The sequence below is a fragment of the Carassius auratus genome, chromosome 36 (genome assembly GCF_003368295.1).
Source record: "Carassius auratus strain Wakin chromosome 36, ASM336829v1, whole genome shotgun sequence".
NCBI classification, from domain to species: Eukaryota; Metazoa; Chordata; class Actinopteri; order Cypriniformes; family Cyprinidae; genus Carassius; species Carassius auratus.
The window spans coordinates 4,467,969-4,494,055 of record NC_039278.1 but is presented as its reverse complement, the minus strand read 5'-3'; the positions used below and the strand labels follow the sequence as shown (position 1 = coordinate 4,494,055).

General features: G+C 35.5%; 1 protein-coding gene across 1 annotated transcript in view; it reads right to left on the bottom strand.

Annotated features, from left to right (window-relative positions):
* LOC113055009 (F-box-like/WD repeat-containing protein TBL1XR1) overlaps window positions 1–26,087 on the bottom strand; it is a 59,736-nt gene that overhangs the window by 25,402 nt on the left and 8,247 nt on the right. Inside the window, exon 2 of the mRNA XM_026220924.1 lies at window positions 5,079–5,135. The gene's annotated coding sequence lies outside the window, so the exon portion shown is untranslated. The remainder of the gene's footprint in view (window positions 1–5,078; window positions 5,136–26,087) is intronic.

Genomic DNA, 26,087 nt, shown 5'->3' with positions numbered 1-26,087 from the left:
ACAAATACAGGAGTTAAGAGGTTTATTAGGCCTCTATTTTCTTCCATTCTCCACCAGCTTAGAGCCAAACCAATCTCTGCTTTTCTATACTCAGTGTTTCTATGGCAACACTCTCAAGAAAGCCTGACAAAAGGGTCTGAAGTGCAAATAGCATTTAACGTGGTTCAAAATTACACATAGAATTCAGTGATTTCAAAAGCAACCATAATAAAAATTAAAAAAAAATAAAATAATTAACTATTCCACATATAAAAATTGAGCAGACATCCTTCTCCAGCTCTGAAAGAAACTTGGTTTTGAAATTGCCCAAAATTTCCAATACATCCCGTTGAGAATATTCAACAGACAAACTGAGCTGCAACTCCTGTGAAGGGTTTAGGGGTCTTTGGGGGGATTTGTGAAGTGGTGCTGCTGACTAACAAGTTGAACTGACACTACTTGAGTAAATAACAGGTAATTTCAGCTTTCAAAAAGGCAGTCAAAACTGCTGTCCCATAAATAGCAAGAACTCAATTCACTAAAGAACTCACATTAATTACCATTCATAATGAGTTCTCAAACGATGCATGACAAGCTCCGAACTCACCTTGTTATGGAAAAAACATTTCAAGTAAAACATTTCTGAAACAAGTTAAAGGCGAGCTTGAGTGGAGCTTTATGTAGTGCATGACCCAGGAAGGCTTTTCCCTGTGTTTACAGATAATGAGCTTGTATTTGTCTTGACTGAACAGACTAAATTATTGTGTTACAGCAGCATGTTCATTTGGTAAACTTTTGGTTACGCAACAGTGCTTAAGAGGTCATTTTATCTTGGGATGCACCAATATTATTACTGTGGTGCATAAAGATAAGACGGTTATTTAATAAGTCTATACCATTTTGTTTAAATTAAAACTAAAAATGGAAGTCAATCATTATAAATGCTACCTTAAAACCAAAAATAAAATCAATAATTTTAAATATTACAATACATTAAAAATAAAAAATGAACCCCAATTTGAAATGAGCTAAATGATTTTAAAGGGGTCATTGTAAGCCCATTTTTTACACGTTGATTTTTATTCTTTAGAGTCTGTAACATAGTTTGGTAAAAATTAGGGATGCATCATCATGATTTTTCATGGCCGATTCCGATACCGATTTTTTACAAGCAAACTGGTCGATTCCGATACCCGATATTTTTTTTTTATATTTAAGCAACAAACAAGAAAAAAGGAAAGTGTGCATAAACCAGATGTTTATTTGGTATTTAATAGGCCACACTGGCTTTGGCTATTGAAAATAATAATCGTAACCATCTAAAATTTACAGCAGTAACTGCACAGTAAGTAGCCTACATTCAGTACAAACATAGATGGTACAGACATCAGCATTTAGCTTTTGTTTTTTTTTATTGGGTTGAAACTACATAGAACTGGCCTTAAATGAAAAGTTTAACTGTAACCATGTGAAATTAAAGGCAACAATTGCATAGTTCTACAATCCAAACAACACAATCAACACGCATTCAATAAGATTTTACTTAATCAACATTCAGTATGTTAAATTTAAAACAAGGTCTTTACCAGTGAAACTAAATAAAAATATGCTATATAAATATTATTCCAAAAAGTTAAAATCTAATAATGTTGGTGCGAAAAAAACAAAGATGCAAAGTGTTTCATTCATCCAATAAAAAAAAAAAAATTAAGGTAATGATTTACATCTATATTTTTTTTACATGAAACCAATGAAAAATAAATAACTATTGTCTCAAGTTAAAAAATGCAAGATGCAATAGATGCAAATCATTACCCTAAAATGTTTTCATTGGATGAATGAAACACTTTTTTCAGTGTGCTACAGCAGGTGATTTTAAAATCAAATTCAGTTGATATAATTTTAAGGTAAAGTAAAAAATAATCATCCTATACAGAACTGACATTTACTTCTGGCTTTTCAAACATAACATGTATGCAAGTTCTACTTTACAAAAAAAAAAAAAGTTTAATACATTTAATTTCTCATCTAACACGTAAGAAGTTGAGCTGAACATCACTTCACTGTCTCCGCGTGTGCAGGGTGCGGACAGGTACAGTATGCTCTGAAAATTGTCCGAAAAAAGACCAAAAAACGGGCGATTGCCGATCACATATTTTAAGCGAAAACTGGCCGGTTCCGATTTATGGCCGGTCAACGAGTGCATGCCTAGTTAAAATTTCTCAATGGTAGTACAAAAAACACCATTATTTACCCTGTCACAAACAGCTCTTTTCAGAGCAAGTTTTATAGCATTTTCCTTTACATGTTAATGAACTCTGCTGACCCCGCCCTTCTCTTCCGACTCAACTATCAGAAAGACTGTTTACTTAAGTCCCATTCATCGTGAAACTTGCTAATAAGAACATGATTAGGAAAGGCAATTTGGAAAGATGCACCAATATTTTTACTGTGGTGCATAAAAATAAGACAATTATTTAATGAGTTTATACTGTTTTGTTTAAATTAAAAATTACAATAGAAATCAATCATTATAAATGCTACCTTAAAACCAAAAATAAAATCAGTAATTTTAAATATTACTGTATATTAAAAATACTAAAATTTAAATAATTTTAAAAGCCTCTTTAAAATAAATGAAAATGAGCTAAATTATGTTAAAGGGAGACTTAAGCCACATACACAGTAAAACTTGCAAATTAACACATTATTAGAAAAGGCGATTTGCAAAAATCCACCAATATTATTCATTTAAAAACTTTAAACTCACTTTTTTTGTATGTGAAGCTGGACCAGGAATGATTAGCGTGAACACAGATGCATTTAGGTAGATCGGGGGCGCATTATTATTATTACTACATCCAACAAACAAACACATTATCGCTTAGGAGTCTTTCTGACGTCACACTGACAAGCATCTGAGATCGACTCGATTTGAGAAAGGGGTAAAGACGCACATTTCAGTTTAAACAACTTGTAAAAGTGCATGTAGCATCTGATGACTCCTTTAAATACAACTAAAGTCAATCATTTTAAATATTACTTTAGATTCAAAATAAACACTAAATCTGAAATATATTATTTTAAATGATACTTGAAAATAAAAACAAAAACCTAAAATTATTCATTTTAAATGCTATTTCAAATTTAAAATCAAAAACTGAAGTCAAATGTTTGAAGTCAAATGAGACTATATATAAATATTTAAAATGCTACTTGAAAAAAATACAACTTAATTGTTTTAATTCTATTTTAAAGAGAATTTAGGCTTCAAAACATCACAATGTGCAATATTAAAACCAGATATTCATGTTAATGATTAAATTTAACATTAAAGTACATTATTAGAGTCCTTTCTCCCAAGCCTGGAACAAATGGCTGTATTAGTTCGAGGTATGCTGAAAGCCCACCTTCCGAAAAACTAAGTGTGTTGTAATTGGTTAGCTGTCCCAGTCAGTTGTGATTAGCGAACTAGTCTCAGCCTCAGACATCACACCCACAGACCGCTGGTTAGACATCTGATGCATACGGGACACAAAAGTGGATAAAAAAAATAAATAATAATAATTATACAAGATTTCAGGGAGACACGTGTGTCACGTTCTTTAACGATCGCCTGGAAACAAAGATGACGAGCTGCTAAACCCCCTCATGAAAGAAATAAGCCATAGTTTTTACAACTGTGACGACAAGCGCTTATCAGGATCAGCTAAGTATGTAAAATATTTAAACTTCGCAACAAAGAATCTTTAAAATACGTCTGAGAGTTTACACACCGGTCTGTTATTGTGGCGACATTTGCACGCCCCAAAACGTGCTGCTGAATGAAACTGAGATTGGTTGTTTGACGTGTCAGTCAAACGGCCTTATGGGCGGGCCTTGGCCAAAGAAAGTTTCCATGAATTTCAGACTTTCAGCTGTACGGTTACGCAAGACTATTGGCAAACAGCTTAGACGGTGTTTTAGTACTGCCACACCCCTAGCTCCGTCTTTCAACAAAAGCTTTTTGGCGAAACCGGCACTGTACTCCCTCATGTTGTGGAAGCTGTCCTCAAAGCAAATTGGGGTTATAATCCTCAGGAACAGAGCTACAAATAAATCGCAACCACTGTTTCCTTATATCATCCACTTTCAGGAGCCCATAACAAAGACGTTTTTGGCACGGGGGGTGAAAAGAAACAGCATTTCTTAAGGCGGTCAAACACCGGACGAGAAGCGCAGCGCATAGTCGTGTCATGCCACATCTTTCAAATTCGAACACATTATTTTCTATGAGTGTACGCACACCGACGGCACCATATGGCATGTCGTGTTGTACTTGACATGAGAATTGATCTAAGCTCAGTACTGCACTTCTCGTCCAGTGTGCGTCCAACTTTAGACATGCTGAAAACTTGACGTTACAGCACCACTTCTTCGTCATAGTCTTGTCTGATGCACTCAACCAAAGCGTTCTAACCACGACTTCGCCCCTCCACACCCCCCAACCATACAAATTTCTATAGGTGGGAATTATTTCAATGATATTCTAATTGGCCGCTTTGTGACATCACAAAACACCGAAAAACAATGCGGTAGTCCAAACGAGTCATTTACTGTAGTTCTTAAAAGGGGATTTAAAAAAAAAAAAATGTATATCTCCCTTTGGAGGGGAACTTTGAGATCTGTAACTGTGTAGATATTTATGCCCAAACATACACCCTACACACTGACTAAAATTTAAAAAGTAAAAAAGCATAATACAACTTTTAAATTATTAGTGTTTTTAAAGATTGAGTTTTAATGAGTGATAGATGGAGAAGAGGAAATAAAAATGGACATGGAGGCCATATATATTGTGCAACTGCTTTCTGAAGCTGCTGTACAGTATTTAGTGCAATATCGCGGTACTCAACCTAAATGTCTGCACTGTCTGTGGAAAAGACATTATGTTATTCCTGAAATAAAAAATAAAATTGATGAATGCCAATAGTTCAGTTACAGCTGTCTACTTGTTCACCACTCCTGAGACCACATGTGTGATGTTCAAGGTGCCTTGATGTTGACCAAAACAAATAGTTGCAGTCTAGAAAAGAACAAGAGATCTTTTCTTGGCTTACCATGTGATCAGGTCTTGCTCCAGTGTGAACCCTTAGCAGAAGAGGAGTCTCTACAGTCTGGACATAAAGGAAACACAGAACAAAAAACTGTTACGTGGTGCCATGTAAAAATAAAAGGTCAATAAATCATGTTTGGATTGTAAACATATCATTAAATTTCTGTTGTTCTTTTAAAAAAAAAAAAAAAAAAACAAGCAACTGTTTGTCCAAGAATAGAGCATGAGGCTGGTTTCATTTCATGAGAAGATCGTACTGTTGAATTACAGTGACATTAAGGTTTTTCAAAATGAGCCTTATCAAGCCTATCAGCCTGTCAACAACAATACTTTCATAAAAATACATTTTACATTATTAAGCAAATAATGTTAATTATTTTAAAAAAATAGCATCGCTAATGGTCACAAGCTGCAATTTGTCTTTGATCTGGGCGTTTGAAAGCCAAAGACAGTGCAAATCAGTGCAAAAGCAACCTCTAGAGCTAATTCCATGCCAAGTATTTGAGAGAACAAATTTCATTGTAGCTTCAAAAAATGTTTTGACACAAAACCTACAGTTAGTTGGGTTAACTAGCACAACAGGAAATTATACAAGGAAATGAATCAATTATCCAATGGGTTTGGTGTTCAGTGCTAAAAACAGGTGGAGACAGGTTCTGAAACATTTTATGAACAGGTCACTGAAAGCACATAAGAAGGTAGCCAAAAATATACCTGACCACACTGTAGCACATTTGTAGTGGAAGCACTGTCCATCCTGAATGCATCCAGGAACGCAGCAAGTAGTCTATTCACCACCCACTCACCGTAAAATGTAAAAGTCAACATTTTAAATGATACTAGAAATATAAAAACACATTAAAAATAAAATCTAAAGTATTTTATTTATTTATTTTTATTAGGGATGTTAATTTTAACCTGTAAACCGTAAACCGACCATTAACAATTTTGACCGATTAATCCAATCAGTTACACTGTTTAAAAAGCCATATTTATTTTTTTATATCCAGTAATTTTTCTAAATATTTTAAAAGGTTTGCTGCATGGTTAAACTAAGCTACACACATAATTATTATTATTTTATTCTTTTAGAGAAGAACAAAAAAAACAGTCTAAGTCACGTATAAGTCAAATTTTATAATTTCATTCAGAAATAGGCATAATGCTGATGTGAAAATGTTTACAAAAATTATAATAAACATTGTAAACATAGCTAGGCTAGTTTAGTTCCCTTCTATACACAACAAATCCTTTCTATTGACAATATTTAGAAAATAACAAGAATTAAAAATATAAGAAGCTATTATTATTAGCTATTACGGCAAGCCAAAACAAATTATTTTAGGCTCAAACAAAACTGAAACTAATGTTGGGTCTCTCATTCGACACAAAATCAACTGTGTCCATATTCGAAATGTATATGAATATTGTAGTGATTCAATTTTAACTATTCATAAGAATATATCTCACAATAATGGGGCATGTGGTTCATTCTTCTCTTTTCAGGATGTTCCCACTTTAACTGCTTTTTCTAGTTTTTATTTGCCTACAGCTAATGAAATAGTGGAATGTGTCCAAAAATCTAAGCCTACTACCTGTCATTTAGATCCTATTCCCATACATCATGAGTTATTTTTCCTTCCTAGTTACGCCTGATAACTCAAATCATACATTCTTCTCTTATCACTGGTACTATTCCTTTATTCTTTAAACTAGTAGCCATAACTTAATCCCATACTTAAAGGGGTCCTATTATGCTCTTCAACAAAGTCTTGATTTTGTTTTGGTGGTGTACTAGAACAGGCTCTCATACTAGGTTGTTTGGAAAAAAACATAATTTCTCACATATTTTACAACACCTCTCTCCCCAGTCTGGCATGAACGGCTCGAACAGTTCCTGTATCAAATGAAGGCCCGCTTTCTGAAATACAAAATGTGCTGTGATTGGTTAGCTGTGCCAGTGTGTGTTTTGACTGGCACCGGTCAGCACCTGGTTGGGAAATGTCATGCCCCTTACCATAGCCGCCAATAAGCTTCAGTTTAATCAAATCAATTTGAGCGCAATTTAAACCTGGATGATTGTAACCACTGTAAGTTCGTCTGCCTTGGAAAAGCTATTCTCCAGACTATAAGTCACACTTTTTTTCATAGTTTGGCTGGTCCTGCGACTTATAGTCAGGTGCGACTTATCAAAATTAATTTGACATGAACCAGGAGAAATGAACCAAGAGAAAACATTGCCGTCTAAATCCGCGAGAGGGCTAAATAAATGCGACTTATAGTCCGGTACGACTTATATACGTTTTTTTCCTCGTCATTACGTATTTTTGGACTGATGTGACATATACTCAGGTGCGACTTATAGTCAGAAAAATACAGTATGTGTTGTAGTCCAAACGAGTCGTTCGTTGTAGTTTTTGAAAAGTGATTTATGTTAAATAAAATATCTCCTTTGGAAGTGGACTTTGAGCTTTGTGACTTTGCTGATCTTTTTTATGCTCAAACAGCAACATTACAGACTAACTAAAGTTGAAAAAGTGAAAAGGCATAATAAGACCCCTTTAAGAAACCTGGTGTGGCTCATAATAACCCAGAAAATGTACGACCCATTTCTAACTGACCTTTCTTTCTAAATTACTGGAAAAAACTCAGCAGGATCATACTCATTTAATGAAGAATAACTTGTTTGAGAATAACTTGTTTGTTTTTCCATACAATAGCACAGAGACTAGGGATGGGCATGATTAATCGACGATCGATAATTGATCGTTAAGATTTTCCTCGATCATGTTAATTTGTTATCGATTAATCTAAAGCATTTTTTTTAATCTAATGCAGGTTGCGTTGCGTAGTGCGAGTCTTCAAGCAATTAAATGAATTTCACTGTGTGGCAGCAATTAAATATTTTACCACCATGGGGCAATATTTGACACCCTACTCGGTTATCTGTGATCTTCCGTTTTGATTTCAAAGAATAATCATGAAGATGTCACGGCGAAGTGTGGCGTGGGACCATTTTGAATTAAAAAGCGAACTAGTTAACTGCAAACATTGCGATGCCGTGTTTAAGTACAACACGGCCACGACTCAAATGATGTACCTATGCATCCCGGCAAATTTTCATGAGGCTTTAACCCTTTCGAGTCGATTAACGCATATATGCGTTTTGAGTCATTTTCTCCTGATAACCCCTGATAAATTACACACTCAGTTTTTATCGTACAGATAAGAGCAATACATAAATCGAATCTGTAAAGGGTCTAGTTTTTTTTTGGATACAGACATAATAACAAAAAACCTTTGTGCACTTATAAAATAAAGATAACAAACAAGGTGCGCTGTCTACAGTCTTTGTCTCCGCTGATCGTCATGTACAAACATTTCATTAAAATGAACCGTAACTCCGTGAATACTCAACGAAGAGACATGAGAGAGATATCTATAGAAAGCCTGGAATGTCTACTTTTAAACTAAACAAGTGCTTCCGAAAAACAAATATTCTGAGATAAAGTAATCCATATGAAAACAACGCAATGTCTGTTTTTCATATCTTCATTATATTTAATGTGACCACGCCCCCGCGCTGAACGCGCTATTCAGATTCAAACTGAAGCGCGCGGCTTGAATACGCCCACACAGAAGAAAAGGCAGCGAGACTGTTCTTCAAGTTTTTATTTTATTTTACTGTTTGCTTCGCGATGAGAGGACTAAGACATAATTCACCCCAAAAAGATGTGATGTGGTTGATGATTTGAGAAATGGATTTCCTCAGAAAAAAGAATGAAGCACTTTATTCAGACTCAAAACGCATATATGCGTTAATCGACTCGAAAGGGTTAAGAACGCCTGCTAGCAGCTGCAGGTTCCGCTGCTTTAGAGCACTGCATATGCACGCGGATATATGTTCGGTTTGCCTGAACGTAGTTTAACTGTCTGCCACAAGTTGATCTTGTAATAAAGGTCTCACCGAGGAAAAACACGCTGTATTTTTGTATTCATTGCATTTTTTTATTATAAAAATTAAATAATTAATTATATTATAAAAATATTAATGATTAATCGATAGTCGATCGTTAATTCTCCCGACGATCGACTAAGAAAATTTAATCGAATGCCCATCCCTAACAGAGACAGCACTTATTAAAGTCACAAATTATCTGTTTATGGCTGCGTATTCTGGACTTTTATCAATGCTCATTCTTTTTGATTTAACTGCAGCTTTTGACATCTCACATAGTTATTGGAGATGTTGATTTCTATTGGAATTCCCCTTGACTGGTTTCAATCTTATTTGTCACATGTAAATAATTAGGCACACGTTAAATATTACACGGTCAACAAATTATCTGCGAAATATCAATCTTCTTCAACCATCTCTTTTGTGGATTCATGAGTTACATCTCAAATTGAATATTGTAATTCTCTTTTCAGTGGTGTTTCGCAGAAACTTATTCACAAACTTAAGATGGTTCATAATTCAGCAGCTCGAATCATTACACAAACAACATTGATTGAGCATATTACTCTAGTTTTAAGACACCTTCATTGGCTTCCGATTAGATATCAAATTCAATTTAAGATTTTACGTTTCACTTATAAAGCTCTTCACAATCTAGCACCTTCATATCTAAGTATTCACCTACCCGATATCTCAGGTCTTCTGCTTCTGTGATTCTTGCTGTACCATCTGTATGTTTGACTACCATAGGAATTAAAGCCTTTAGTTGTATTGCTCGGACGTTTTGGAATACTCTACCTCAGGACGTACGTAATAGTTTTAGTCTCTCAATTGTTAAAACACGTCTCAAAACTTTTTTCTCTTTTTTTATTCGCCTATCCTAGCGATTTAGTTATTTTATTGCGTATTGCTTTTATTTGTATTATTGTGTATTGTGTTGTATTGTTTTTTTTCTGCTTTATTTATTTTATTATTGTAAGGCTAAGAATATTCATTTTGGTGCATCCCTAGTTTTAATTATCTAATTATGAAAATAATGAACTTCACATCACAACCATATCTACACAGGAACGATATCATTATTTTCACTTTAAGAATTATTTTTCCAGCTGATGAATGACAGAAACGCCCAATCAGGAACCCACATAAAGAGCTTCGTCATTTAAAGCTTCAGACATCAAAACGGTAGCACAAACGTATAATTAACAGAATGATATCCATCCCCAGTGCCATCCATTTCAAATGAGCCCAGAAATGCAGCAAAGCTCCGTCTATTAGCCACCCACTCACATAAAACACATGATCGTTCAAACACATAATTCAGACTTTACTCTGTTGTGCAATGAATTACAGTAGAAATCGCAGCTGCCCTCCTTTCTTTCTATTTGCTTCCTTCCTGCTCACACCTAAGCCACACAAAATGGATTTGTTCATTCAATAGTATTTAAGCACTGTTCCCACAAAAGTGTAGAGCCAAAAAAAAAAAAAAGAGAGAGAGAGAGGGGAGGGTCTCAAATATATCCAAATACATTTGGTAACAGAAGGGACTTTTGAAGGGCATGTTAATACTAGATAAAAACAGCGATGTATCCTGGCTGATCAAATCATTTAAAAATACATCTATAAACCAGGTGTAAACAGAGCCTTACCAGTCTTTAAACAAGCTCAGAGCCGATCAGTTTCACTGGTGAAGTACAATATCAGACTCAACCACTCATGGACTTTTCACAGAATGTCTGTCCAAGTCACAGTGATTCCAATTTGACTGGTCAGCCTCTACTGACCGTCCGGAAATCACCTTGCCAGTTGTATTGCTCAAGTTAACAGGCTGCTACAAAGAAACCAATCTTTCTAAATGCCAAAGCATTGGCTAAAATGTCTGTGTGTGTGAGATCAACACTAAAATATTATCATTAGGTCGAAATAAATGTATATTTTAAGCTATATTTGCTCTAGTGCAGCTAAAGCTTTATCGCTGCTTGAATGAAAAAGCAAATGCTGACCTGCAAGTCCAAAACCACAAAGTATTTTAGCCAAGCATGACATATATAACCTTGATATTCTCTAAGGCTCTTCAAAACAACTTCCTAGCTTCACAGATATGGCAGAAGCAATTACTTTTGATTGAAAATGTTTTTTTAACTGTCAAAAACATACATTCCTGTTCACAATTCACAGCTCTTGTATTTGTGAATTGGCAGCTCAGTATCCTAAATGTATTTTTTTGTTTGCCCCCTTTTGAGCAATTCTGCTGTCAAATGTACCTCTTGCATTCTGATTCATTCTCAGCGATGAATTGAAAACAGAAAAACGCCTCTGGAAAAACTTAATCATTCAAATCCATTCCAAAAAACAATAGTAATACTTACTAAACATGTACAGAGCTCCGATAGGAATATAAAACTGTCTTTACCCACTGGGTGGTTTCTCAAATTCAACATTGTAAAACTTAAATTTTAAACACATTTTCTCAAAGAGGAACACAAGTGTCTTGGCAACATTAAACAAAGGGATCTCTCTCATCCTCATCCTGGGGGATCTGGATTGATGAGAAACACATCTAAAAGGATTCCTCTATCAAAGTCTATCCCTGCTGCCCGTTTACAACGGCCTAGCTGATGCACATGACAGCGTCTCCATTTACTATCTGGCTAGACTATCATTACAACATATTTTTCTCGCACAGCAGTATTTCACCATGGAGATGCCCTTTCCTGAACCTTGACTCTCACCCTTTTAGCAGTCCGGAGTGAGTCCGGTGAGAATAGCAGTGCAGAACGAGAGAAAGAGTTTAATTGGGTCATCTGAGACCGGCAGAAGAGATGTGCGGGACTGATGAAGGTCAGCCGAGGCAAAACCCCATAAGGTTGCACAGGTTTGTCAGAGGAGAGGGGAAAAAGAGTTGGAGGAGGAGGCACGATGGTCGAGGGGCTGGACAGAAGCGAACAAAAGGCCACAAAAAAGAGCTGAGGACATAATTATTGCAACTAATTGGACACAACATGTGAAATTATAAATCAGAGCTTATTCAATGCAATGAAAACCAGCAATGTGTATTATAATGAGTGATGCTGTCTACACTGGATGCATCGCAGCGCAAAATGACAACATGACAAATCCCCGACTGTAAACTGATGCAACGTTCTATTTAATGACGTTCTGACACAAAGTTCAAATGATTTGCGACAGTATCCATGTCGTGTCTAGTATAAACAGACTGTAGCTGTTGTGGTGTTGCACGACAAGTGTCACGTCCAGTGTAGACTAGGAAGGGGTATTTAAAATATTCTATTGTAATGTTTCGGCTCATAAAAATATATATATATATATATATATATATATATTTTTTTTTTTTTTTTTTTTTTTTTGAATACTTGTTTATTTAACTGAGGCTATCTTTCAAAGTTTTTGTCACCATTTCTAAACTTATGAAAGAAATTATAATGTTCTAAAAAATTACGTTATTTCTCAAGGTTTTCGTTTAGTTGATATGTACTAAAGTTATATAAATAATCACAAAAAATGATTACTTATACAGGGATTATTTTAATATGCCTTTAAAAATGGGGTTCATGCATAACATTATGTATATTGGGATACTAATATAAGACAAAAGCAAATACAAACAAAATGGAGCAGTCTGACGTAACCCCCAAGGTTTATTTAAACATAATACAATAGTAAACTGTGGAGGACAAAATAAACATTAAACATAAAATTGAGAAGTCTGACATAACTTTAACATTGTCCAATACAACTCTGAGCAGGACAAAGATTAATGAAAAAATAAACAAACAAATAATAATAAAAACATTTAAAACTCCTTTAAGAAATAATTGCAGTACAGTAGTTATTTAAATTCCAACATGGAGAGGTCTAATGTAACCACTGATTTCTCGCACCCTCTCGCGACTGTAGACGGTAATGTTTTCTCTTTGTTCATGCCAAATTAATTTTAGTAAGTTGCAGGACCAGCCAAACTATGAAAAAAGTGTGACAAAATATGGTAATAAAGTTGTTTAAAAAAAAAACAAAAAAACGCTGCCATGCATGTATGTATAGTTTAATACAATGGATTTAAGAACACGAGATACAGTTAAATGGAGAAAAAAGTCATAAAATCTTGAGACGTTTTCACAATGCATTCTTAACATGCTGCCCTCTTGTGCGAGACAGTGTAATGCGAGACAGTGTAATGCTGATGCTCTAACTTTCCGCAATATACTGAATGAACAATGTAGCAGTGCCACATCTAGTGGGATCATCTGGATAGGCTAACAAAAGCATTAAAATGCAATGACACTTACATTGTCAACGCATTTTGTGCACCAATTAAAAGGGTGCCTGGCGTCTGACACGAACCTAAAATTCAAATGCAACAGTTTTTGCATTTGAATGTGTATTTTTATTTTTATTCCACGAATATTCAAAATTTAAATGTTATTTTTGACAGCTCTAGTTACCGTTACCCCTTATAGCTCCGACAAGGTTTTGAGAGCTGCTTTTGAAACATGTCGCTGCTGTCTGGTATAAACACAAACATTTACTAGATTGACTAGGCTTTTGAATTTTGAATTTCATTTTATCCATTTCAATCCCGACTCCAATAACATAAAAAAAAGAATAATAAAACATTATTTTCTGTCTTTTTACAAAGCATTCTATTGCAGCTAAATAACATCAGCAAAAATTTGCATCCTACAGAACACACACTAAAAACTAAAGTCAACTAATAATTTAGTAATATCAAAAATGAAACTGGACAAATTTCCGGTACGCCTACAGAAATTGAAATCAACAGCACTGCATTAATTAAAAGCACTGCATAGTATTCTTTTCATAAATAAAACACAGATTAATCCTCATTGTAGTTACAGGCAACACGTTTATTAGGCTTGTGTCTCTTAAACACAGAATGTACTCGGATATAAAATAGTGTTACACATGAGTTCTCTTTCTCACCCGTTTACATTCACTTAAAAAACAGTTGTGTTTACAAGGATGTACTGGCGTTATTTTGTACACATTGGTTGCAAAATATGAAAGAAGACAGCTCCGGACCAGACCTATCTTTTCTACAGTGGAAATGCACGGAATGTGAACACAAAACAGCGCTCGCGTTCTTTCTTTTCCTGCACTTAATTTAAAATCACATTAAAATGCAAATACTGGAATCATTAAGTGGAATCGAAATTCACGGGTCTTATCAAATATCCGGTAAAGGAAAATTTGGAACCGGTTCTCCATATCCAACCCTAATGCTCAATCTCAATCACATACCTTGTTTACTAGGGAACTGAGCCATTTGGATTAGCCTGAGGAAGCTGCTGGATGTTGTAGAGATAAATCATATTGTGTTTATGTTTAAGGAAGATGCTCACAGAATATATGGACCATGTGTTGGTATTCATCGGGTGCAGCAAAGCAGGAGAAGTACAGCTGCCCCTATATATAGTTTCAAGATGAAGAGATTCTGTGGACATGTATGTTAGTCCTCCTACATGTTTAGGCCTATCAAAAGAACACATTCATCTCAGAATAATAGCTGCTAGTCTGTGAATCAACTGTAATGCTGCAGTGGAACTTGTAATACTTAAGGAGTTACTTTTATTTTCATAAATGATGTCCAAGAAAGCCCAATGGATATATATACACACACACTTGGGCTTTATTGGATGTCATTTATATAGATATATAGAAATATACACACACACGTACAAGCAAATTCTTTTAGCTATACGGGTTGTTAAAAAAAAAAGTAAATTTTTCCCTTCTGGTAAGGAATTATTAAAAATAATAATAATAATAAATAAATAACCCTTTGTGACGCTTAAAAGTTTCTCTATAATCCATTTTTATGTATATAATAATTTGATAAACTTTAAGATGTAAGCCATGATAACAAAAGGTTCATGGAGTAAAACATCTTGGGTCAGGAAGGTTCACTAGTAGCCCACCAACTAAAGATTTTAGCTTTAACATGCTCTAACAATAGTCTTGAAATTTCTAGCAATCCTGACTACCTCGATTTACCAATTCAAATGTATAAAATTAGTGTTGGAACTAGCCTTTGTAGGAAGGCGACTTTCCAAGAGCAGAATTGGACAAACCTGATCTTTACTGTAATTTTTATTTTAGTTGTAGTTTTCTCTCTTTTTTTTTTTATGTCGGTGAAGCTTTCAAGGTGATTAAAAGACACAACTTCTTTCTCTTCAAAGCATCACCACTAAGGCCCTGTTCACGCCGAGACACAGAGCCCACATCTCGTCCTTAGTCAGACATCTCTACGTCATGTAACAGCAACAAAAACATTAACAAACACTGAACGATTGTATTTTTATTGACTAACATTAACACAGATACTACATTGTTTTGTGTCTTTTTTTTTTTTTTTTTTTTTTTGGATTCGTGTGGACGCAGATATTTCTTGAAAGGATGGGGAAAAAAATGGATAGAGAATGTTTGAATGCAGCCTAAAACACGACTTTTGTAAAACATTCATCAACTAAAAAAAAAAAAAAAAAAAAAAAATTTAAATCTGTCACCTGTTGGCAAGCCAGCAAAGTTTTTTTTCTTAGTAGGGCTGCAAGATTAATTGAAATGGAATCAAAATCATGATTCAACAGAAGCTGCGTTTTTCATCCCTATCTTACAAAGAAGCACAGTTCTGTGATCAGCAGTAAATCTCCATCCAAAGCCAGAGGGCGCTCTCGTACTGAAAATCCAAATATGCTTTAAAGAAGAAACCCCGTAAATGCTGCAGCTGAATAAACAGAAGATTTAACTGTTTTCACTGATTCAACGTGAATAATAAACACACGACTACAACTATGTATTTTTATTATCTTATATTAAAATGAAGTATATTTATAATGCTGTGCTCCTATCACCACTTGAAATACTATTAAAGAGCCAGTAAGATGAAAATTCTAAGCTTCCTATCACTGTTTATAAGTCCTGTACATTAGATTTAAATCCATCCAAGGTTAAAAAACATTGTCATTTTGTCAAAATATAATTTTAAAATTACCTCAATTCTCAGAGATCAATTCTCTGAATAGCGCGTTCAGCGATGGGGCGTGGTCACATTAGATATAACGAAGGGAGACATGAAAAACAGACATTGCGTTGTTTTCATATGGATTACTTTATCACCGAATATCTGTTTTAGGCAGCACTTGTTTAGTTTTAAAGTAGACATGTCAAGCTTTCTATAGATATCTCTCTAATGTCTCTTCGTTGAGTATTCACGTAGTTACAGTTCATTTTAATGACGTGTTTGTACATGACGATCAGCACAAACAAAGGCTGCAGACAGCACACATACTGATAAGATGCTCTGAAGAAAACAGACACATAACTTCATAATCATACTTCGCATTGTGATTCGGAGATGCTCGTTGGTCTAAATAAAGTTGGTAATGAACCCTCTTTTATGGCCAAACGCTTTGAAAATCCCGCCTTGTACTCACCGAGATTAGAAAAGCATTCATCAGTGAAATGTTGTGAACACAACAAAAGGGATTTGTTGTACTGCTCTGGTATTGTGGTGAAAATGAATTTTAGCCATTGGTTCTTCTGATCTTCATTCTTTGGCAGTGAAAATAAAACAAACTTGCCTTTACAATTAAAAATACACTGTCTCCTGGACATGATGCTATCACACCAACCAGAGCGTCTGTGTGGGGGGTGGGGCAGGTCAGAGTTCCGTTTCTCCCAACACGGTAGGCGGAGATTATTATGCAAAGTGCTCCTAGTGACGTACATAGAGATGGGGGAATTTTTTATTTTTATTTATAACGACTCGTTTCAGCGATTCAGAGTCGACTCCTTACTTTAGAAGCCAATGACTTTATAAATCGTGTACTTTTTGGTTCAATTACTTGCACATTGTTTACACTGATGGACAGCTACATCATACACTGTAATGAAGGTAATTTTTGATTTCCCATCTGTGTGGCTGTTTAATTATGTTTGCGTGCCTTGTTCAGTAAACACGTTATTAAGTGTGGTATTTTCAAGTGCTCTCAGATGGAACAACATTTACTACACAAAGCCATAGTTCACTGAGAAGTTACGCAAACAGCTGTCATTATCGCGAACGATTTCATAATAATGCAATAAAATCATTAAAAAAAAAAATTTGTAAATTTGTCAGTGAACTATGTAGTAAATGCTGCTCCATCTGAAAGCAGGTGATGGTGATTTACTGCTGATTACAGAACCGGCTTTACTAACAAGATGCACATGACAATTAGGGATGTCAAATTTCGATTATTTCCATGATCGATCGTCGTTTAAATTAACGATCAATTAATCGATTAATCGTTAACCATAATAGTGCAAAATGCGTCTATTGCAGGCACGCAGTCAGCGGTATGACAGGATGTGCAAAAGCCACACACACACACAAAACGCTTTCTCACTTGAATTAAAGAGGTTTTAGTCTGAATAAAATGCTAGTAGCAGGATTATAAAATGAATAGATGCGATTATGATCATTTGATAAAATGAAGAGAGCGCGCCATACTTTTGAGGTCATTTTACTTTGTTGACAGTTTCCAATCCCGCACGGAGAACGCTGAACGCGCCTCTTTAAATGGTTTTGTGGTGCTCGTTGTTGTATTTTAAAGCACAATTGCAATGTTTTCAACTGACATTATTGTATAAAATTATCCGAAATGTGGAGCGCATGTGACTGCGCTGCACATTAAGTGAACTACATCGGCGCTGCTGCACCAAAACACAGTTGCTCACATTAATTTGATCCTGCTGGATTCTGTCCTAGAAAATGTCTGATTTTTAAAAATCCGGCATACAGCGCATTAGATCGTGACAGTGCATGCGTGCAGACGAGGATGAGCGAGCGCGGATTTGGCTAGATTTATTTGGAGGTTATTGCTCATGTCTCATTCGGCACAAATCGAAATGTTTCCATATTCGCAATGTATTTGAATGTTAAACTATTATTTATAATGTAAACTAGGCTTGTACTTAACACGCATTCGCATATAGACGGAAAAGATGATCCTCTTCATTTGAGCAAAAACGTCCTTGGCATAACAGCAGAGTGGACCGGTATACTACGGTCTATTTAAACTGAATGCTCCAGGAATGTGTCGGTCACAGCGCCTATGAATCGCTGTTTTGAATCCAGCAATTATTTATTTAGAAATGATAAGATCTGATTATGACAAGTGTGGTATAAAAGCTTTGTTTATTAGAGGAATAATAGGTTAACTGGAGAATGTTAGATCGCGACCATGCTTTTGGACCCCATAGTCTTCATTTACGCGGCTTTGTTCTGGTTTGCCTGTTGGTCACGAATTTCCACAAATTCAGTATATTTAGGCATTGTTTCTTTTCCTAAATCTTCATAGTCTAACCCTCTAATTTCCCAGGTTTATTTTATTATCTTTCGCTTTTAATAACTGTTTTCGCATCTCTTACTGTGGTAAACATGGGAAGGGAAATTAAAGATTTCATGAATTAAGAATTTGTTCGATTTATTAATTTGTTCCCTTATTTCACTTAAATCATGGGTTATTTAGGGAACAAAATTAATGAAACATGGACAATTGCCACATTAATAATTCGTAGGAATGAATTAACAAGTTGTAGGAATGAATAGACTACCTGTCCTGTCACTGTGTCCCGCAGCCCTGCAAAGCGCACGATATAAAACAGTTATCTGATTAAATGATTAGTAACTACATTTCTATTGCATTTAATGTTGAATAACTTTTATGTTGTTTCTATTTTAATGTACTTTAAAGTTTAAATCACATTAAAAGCTTAATTTGTACATTGTGAATGAATGATGATGCTTTTATATATCGTCACCGTCACTCACAGCCGCTCGCACGTGTTGAGTGCGCATGAGCCGCACGCAGCCCAACATTGAATCGGTTAACCGACCATCGATAGCCTTAATCGATTGCATCTCTTATCGACAATTAATCGATCATCGATTAATCGTTGACATCCCTAATGACAATCATAATTATTTTCGTAATTCATAATCATTACTTCTGCAGGTGCGCTGCGTGGTACTTCATACGTAATTATATGATCATTAATATGATTTATGGTTCATTAATATAAACATGTGATTAGTCAACTAACCGCTTAATATGAACGACTACTGGTCGACCAGAAAAATCTTTAGTTGAGGGCAGCCCTATAGCCTTCAGAAAAAATATAGGCCTAATTCCTCCATCCTGATGCCACATGACTGATGTGCTTGGCCCTTTTACTCTCAGAGAACAGATACTGTGATCTCAGCTTATTAAGATGAGGTTTCCCATTCCCTTCACTGGGCGCAAATACCCTATTATATAGCCTAGTCTTCTTTGTCCAAGCATTGGTCTAATGGACAAATGTAATTAGGCTAAGTGACAGGGGTCCTTCTTTACAATTGTTAAATGCATATTATCTGCAAGTCCAAAAGATAGTGGTCTAGACAACATGACTATATGACATATAATGGTCTAGCCAACATGAGCTATCTTCTGAAAGGAACATCTTGACAGTGGCAAAAGAAAATGAAAAAAAAAACTTTCCCTTCAAACAAGAAGCAGGAAGATAATACGCAATTTCTGTGTGTTTGTCACAAAATAATCTCCCTCCATAATATCTACTGTTAAAACCTAGCATGATACAAACAAATGTAGATACCGCATTACAGATGTTGTATCAGATGAAATCTCTGAGGAGAAGGCTGGGTTGCACATTAAGGGATTTCAACAAATTAAAGAGCCATTTAAGCAGTGTCTGAGCTTATTGGACTGAACCACTTGTTTTTAAAGCCTCTAGCAAAAAATGCTGAACACCTCAACCTACATTTGTTTCTCTATCCGCTTATGTTTTGTTGAAAAGGTAATATCAGTAACTTGTATGCTTAGCACCAATGTACTGAACACAGCATCAAATCAATATAAGGTGTTTGAACAGGATGATAAAGAATCTGCAGCGGGTGGTCCAATGTGACATTTAACTCTAATTGTCAGTCACAGTCAACATAAATGCATAGAGGCACAGAGGGGGGAAAAAATGACTTCCTATAGATATGCTATCCATATCCGGACAGGGTTGGGACCCCAACTCAGGTAACGATGCAGATCTTCTTTCAGTGTATTGCACTATTCTATTAGCCTGAACCAGTTGAATGCCACTTTTGATTTGCAGTTTACAGGCAGAGTTTCAAACTTGAACTTTATAACACATTCATTCCCTGGATGCCATCCTTGAAGTTAAAAAGCAAATGTGAGTTTTCAAATAGAATTTGTGAAGTTGCTTTGCAACATCAGCAAAATATTTAATCTCAAAGAGCACAGCAATCAAGAGTTAAAAATTATATGTTATATAATTATACGTTAAAAACTCTGAAGCATTTAGACTGCAATACTGTTCATAAGTCTCCGTGAACTAATGGAAGCAGCACCTCAGACCACATTAGAGCAGACTCCAGGCACTTCTGTATTTCTTAAAAGCATGCATGAACACACATGCCAGACACTCTAAAAACAGAAATGTATGTCGACTGCCGAACTTTTACATTTGATAAAGCCATGTATGGGTCTGGTTTTCAAATGATTTAAGGCACTAAAATTTTTACTGATAGATTGATCTTTAATTTTTGACAGGAATGAAAATGAGGCTGTGAGGGATTCCCTTCAACGGACTGTACTGTTGTTCAACAACATACCAATTGTTCAGTTCTAAAGAAAAAAAAAAATCATTAGATAAAAACTTTGTAAATCATGCGTTTTATAGTCATTGTAATGACTGTCTATTCTTCACAGCTTTGTTTTTATCGCTGATAATTACAATGACTTAATTCACTAATGTTTATGTTCATCTGTTACCAAAAAAAAAAAAGCCTGCTGTAATAATAATAAAAAAAAAAAAAAAGAATGCCATAATCATCACTTCTAATGTTGTGCTTAAAGGACAAGGTCAGTGATTTTCAACAAGCTTTGTACTGTTACAATGTTGGTAGTTTATGTAAATAAACGTACTACCCTGAAAGGTACACATTGTATATATGTATTAGGGCTGGGTGGTATATTGAGTAGGGGTGTCCATGGTTAACCGGTTAACCGATTAACCGTTAAAAATTGTGTAACCGAGTGAAACATTTTGCTCGGTTAAGTGACGTCAATGGCGTGCATTGAATTTAGTTGTAATACATTTTTGCACCACCAGAGACCGCCAGAGCGCTCCCAGACATTTGTAATGTCCACAAGAAGAAGTCATTTTTCTAATATGAAGCGGGCTAATACGAGTGACGGGGCAAAATGCAAGTATTGCAATACAGTGCATAGATATACTTCAAGTACAACCTCTTTGTTGTAATCTCAACAGCCAACACCCGGGCATCATTATGCCGGTCAGGACACACTGGATGCGTGGCGAAAGCATCTCAGCTGCGTGGCGTGTCTGTTTTTAATTCGGTTCCCATGTTAACAGGTTAGAGCTTGCCGACTGGCGCGGCTCGACGCGTGCATGCTAGAAATAGAACCGACGCCTTGTTGGAAGCGTTTCCAGGCAAAGTATAATAGGAAAATATGTTTATATGTAATTTTGTACACAAATACATATTAATTCATGACATTTTGATATTTGAAAGTCTATAGGTTGACATAAATTCAGATATAAATGTAATTTAAATAAATAAATAAATAATTATCGATTTTCAAATATTGTACGTGTCAAACATAGTCATAGTCATAGCCTTAGCGAGGCAGCCGCGGAGTCTGCTTGTTACCTTTTGCCTTATACATTTTAGGCTTATTCTCAAATTCAGATTGTGTTAATGGGCGGCATTATTAGGCAGTTTTAATAGGACAATTTGACCGGAGAGATTAAATTTTGTCGGACATTACTTTTTTTTTTTCGGCCAATGTCCGGAAATTACTATGGTTATGGTTACTATGGCACACTATGGTTAACCGAGTATTAACCGCTAAGGGCCTCGGTTAACGGTTAATGAAAAACTTGAGAACGTGCAGCCCTAATATTGAGTTTGTATGATATATCAATATTTTCTTTATAAGTGATACGATATGAGGCAATACAGTTTATATATTGATGCACAGTAGCTTGATATATACACATCTGAAAAATATAGCAGAGGACAACAGACTGAACTGCTGCGGAGAAAGTGCAAAATCCAATTTGTTCTAGACATGTGACAAGCTTTATATTAATGCCTTTAAAACTGGAAAGACATCGTATAGTTTATAGTTTTGCACAGTTTAAGTGGCTCAGACTGTCAGATGCATGTCGCTACTAACTACTCCGCACTAGGCTATCCGCGCTGTTCAAGATGTGCCATTTCCCTTAATGTATCCATCTGTAAATGTTATAAAAGTCATGGAGATATTTCCATTTTGCTGTCAGAAGTGCATGAGCCTTCTGCTTTGCGATTCTCTGCTAAACTTCACAAACAGACTTCATTTAGAATGAGTGCAGTCGCGCGCACACATGCCAAACAGACAGAGCTTAATGACATAGGAGCGCAATAACTTTGAGTAAAATATACATTTTGCTGAAATATTTGTAGTTGGACAATAAATGTGACATTTGAATTTTATACCTACAAGCAAGTATACCTACAAGTAAGGGCTCGAAATTAACAGGTTAACCAGACCCCCCATTTTGGGACTCACAGCTGAAAGTGCCCAACCTAACTTAAAATTGCAACAGTTCCTTACTTCAGTGTGTTACACAAATAATTTTGGTGTTTTTGCAAAAAAGACCCTCTGGTATTTACCTTTCCAGAGTTGAAAGTGCTGAAAAAGATAAAAAGTTATAGACACTGAAGTGCCTTGAAAAAAATTGTGCCACACTGATTTATTTACTAGATCAGTCCTGGAGCGATCTAGAAAAGTAATGGGTTGAAAGTTGAAATGAGTTTCTATTTCAAATCTGAAGAAGATACCATGAAAAATGAGATTGCTACAACCATTTTTCTGAGACTATGTCATTCAGTGGACCCTTACCTTCCTAACTAAACTGTGATTTACAGCTGTGGATGGGTTTAAGACTCGTTATTACGACGAATCTGGTATGTACTGCGTTTTGATTCTTCGTGTTTTGATGTGTACTGCTTACACAAATTTAGCAAATACATTCTTTATAAGCTTTCCATTGAAAAACAGTGATCTGTCGTCGATGCTTGAGGCTTAGATTTTTAGAATGATATATAGTTTGTCAAGATTTATTTTGTCCCGTTTCATTTAATCTATTAATAAACATTGACACGTGCATACAAAGAGAGTTCAGTGCGCCCTCGTCCAGGTTAACTTTTTTGCTTGTTAGCAAATTTAGGAGCACTCACCAAAATGTTTTAATAGCATCACAATTACAAATTATTTATTAACAGATTTTATCATTACATTCTTAACTTCAATGTAGAGTTTAGTCACAGCTTTCTGCTAATTACCGTGAGAAAAAGACTGAACAAGAGAACAAATGAAAAGAACACTGACAGATTTCTTTTATAAACAACTTAAAGTTAGGCTCTACATTGGCGAGGGTTAGCATGGTGTGTGCAGTATTACATATTACATTCAGCAGGGAAGTACACTGCGACCAAAATGGTCGCATATGCGACCTTTTGAAATGACATTGCTACCATCATTTTTATGAGGTCGCAAATGTATCACTGATTATTTTTGTACCTACCTTATGTTTTAGGCAATATGCTATGATTCACTATGAGCATTTATTAAAACAGAAATGTGTAGTTTAAAAATATGTTTAATAACGTGCACTAAGCATTCAACACATCAAGTTGGCTTCAGCCCCGCGATGCGGTAAAGCTGAACTGAGCAGCTGGTTATTGCGCGCTGTGTTCGGTGCGCACGAGAGAGCCACATTTCACAGAGAGCAACACTAAACCGAGCTCTCTTTCAGGACCTTCACGTCCTCCTGCACCTGAACGAACAAATATAAATTGCAGTTTGAACAAACAGAAAAGGATGCGAAAGAGCTTAATTCAGCACCGCGGTGTTCTGGTGTTCAGGGCACAAGCAGAAACGCATCTCAAAGTCTTCTTGCTTTTTTACCAACAAATAGGCCTATACACACTAAATATGTAAAAACGTAAAACACCTGTTTTGGTTACGTCTTTAGTGAAAGTAAAGAGTTGGAAAGAAATCGGATGTGTATCATTATAATGGATGCACGGTTATAGTGACCGCGCCTAATTTACTAGCTCTGCTGTCTGTGTCTTTAATGTTAATCCAAGAAAATGAAAGTAAATCACTCACGGCTCTTGATTGAATTACTTTGTAGTTTTAACAAGAATTTATCCACAGTCAAACAAAAAATCTGATATAATTGATTAAATTGTTTTACTGGTGGGTGCAGGACACTAGTTCATTTATTTATGGGAGTATAGCAAAATACAGTGAAATGTGAAATATTATACCCAAAAATTCTTCATATTGCAGACCAGTGACTTTCTTTAATTGCTAATGCAACCTTTTCACACCACAGACTGAACAAAATTAAGCATTGCTTGCTTGGTAATTGTTCAACCAAGTATTGATAGTTTTATAAATATTATCATACTAACAGTTGTCTGAAGTTTTGGTTGATTCCATTACATATCTTTCTATCAAAGCTATCTGACATTATCAAGATGAATTTGTTCTGACACAGTTTAACTCTGAGTTCTTTGTCATATTTTATCACCAATTTCTAAACTATAGCAAACTAAACTGTTATAATGTAAGAATTGTCGAAGGTGTCTGAATACATTTTGGTTTGACTGTGTATTTTATTTTACAGTGAGGACCTTGCAGTGCTATTTTTAATTCGTTTCTGCGCACCTACAAATGTGTAAAAAAAAAAAAAAAAAATAAACATTGTGTAAATAGCACAAATAAATAAATAAAATGAACATACAGTAAATATTAAACCATTTCAAATAGGGCCCACTGTACAACCTGCACCAGGGTCCATCTAACCCCAGCTATGACTCTGGGTTAAAGTACCAAGACAGAGCAATGCACTGTGTGTACTGCAAGAAATAAAACAAGAAGGCATGTGGTTTAAAAGATGGCAAGTAAAATAAAAAGCACATCTGTATGCAATACAGTTTCATTATTATTCAGAGCGGCTTACTATAAAAAAATAGTGTGACCAAATCATGTTTTGCCCAGTAACTGAAAAAGTTAGTCGCACAAGTGAAACCAGTGGAAAAAGTTAGTGTAGTTCCCTGACATTCAGCCAATTGGACGGAATGGCTGGCAGCTAGGGGTGTGCAATATTGACAAAAATATATATCTCTATATTTTCTGGGATTTTATGATAACAATAATCGGATATCTTGAGGACTACAGTTGACAGCTGACTCATCTACACAATTTTCTATATTCTTCATATTCTGTGTGGTGGTCAGTTCCCAGCAATGACAGAAATTAATATTTTCCCATAAGTTTAAATTTATTTTTATGGACTTTTGTGGTCATTTTTACCTTAAAGCAACCCTCTACAGAGACAGTTGAGCCATTGCCTAGTACATTTTTTCCATTTACTCGCCAGCCATGAGATTGCATTTGCACATTAGTTCCGCCTACTACAGGCAAACACGGCAGATCTTACAAGCTGAAAAAAAATCATTATTTTGACAGGAAAATACAACAAAGAAGCTTTACATGTAGCATGTCAAATCTCTCTCTCTCTGTCATGCACCTTCACACTAAAGTCTACGGTACATCAAATACAGGTGCGCTGCGCATCCATTGATCCATTCAAATTTGAGACAATCTGTTAGTGTATTCGGTGAGTGAAAATATATCTGTGCTAAACGTATACTCTGCCTCCAACTCACATACTGGCCAGTAATATCTGAGAATTAATTAGCCATTGGCTAATATTAGACATCATTTAGTCGCCCAGAGTGAAGATTTAGTCGCATATACAAGTGATTTATAAGGGATGCATCGATCCGATACTCTGGATCGGTATCGGCTCCAATCCAGGAATTTTCTGTGGACTGAGTATCGGACAGATGAGACCGATCCAAATCCGATCCAGTGT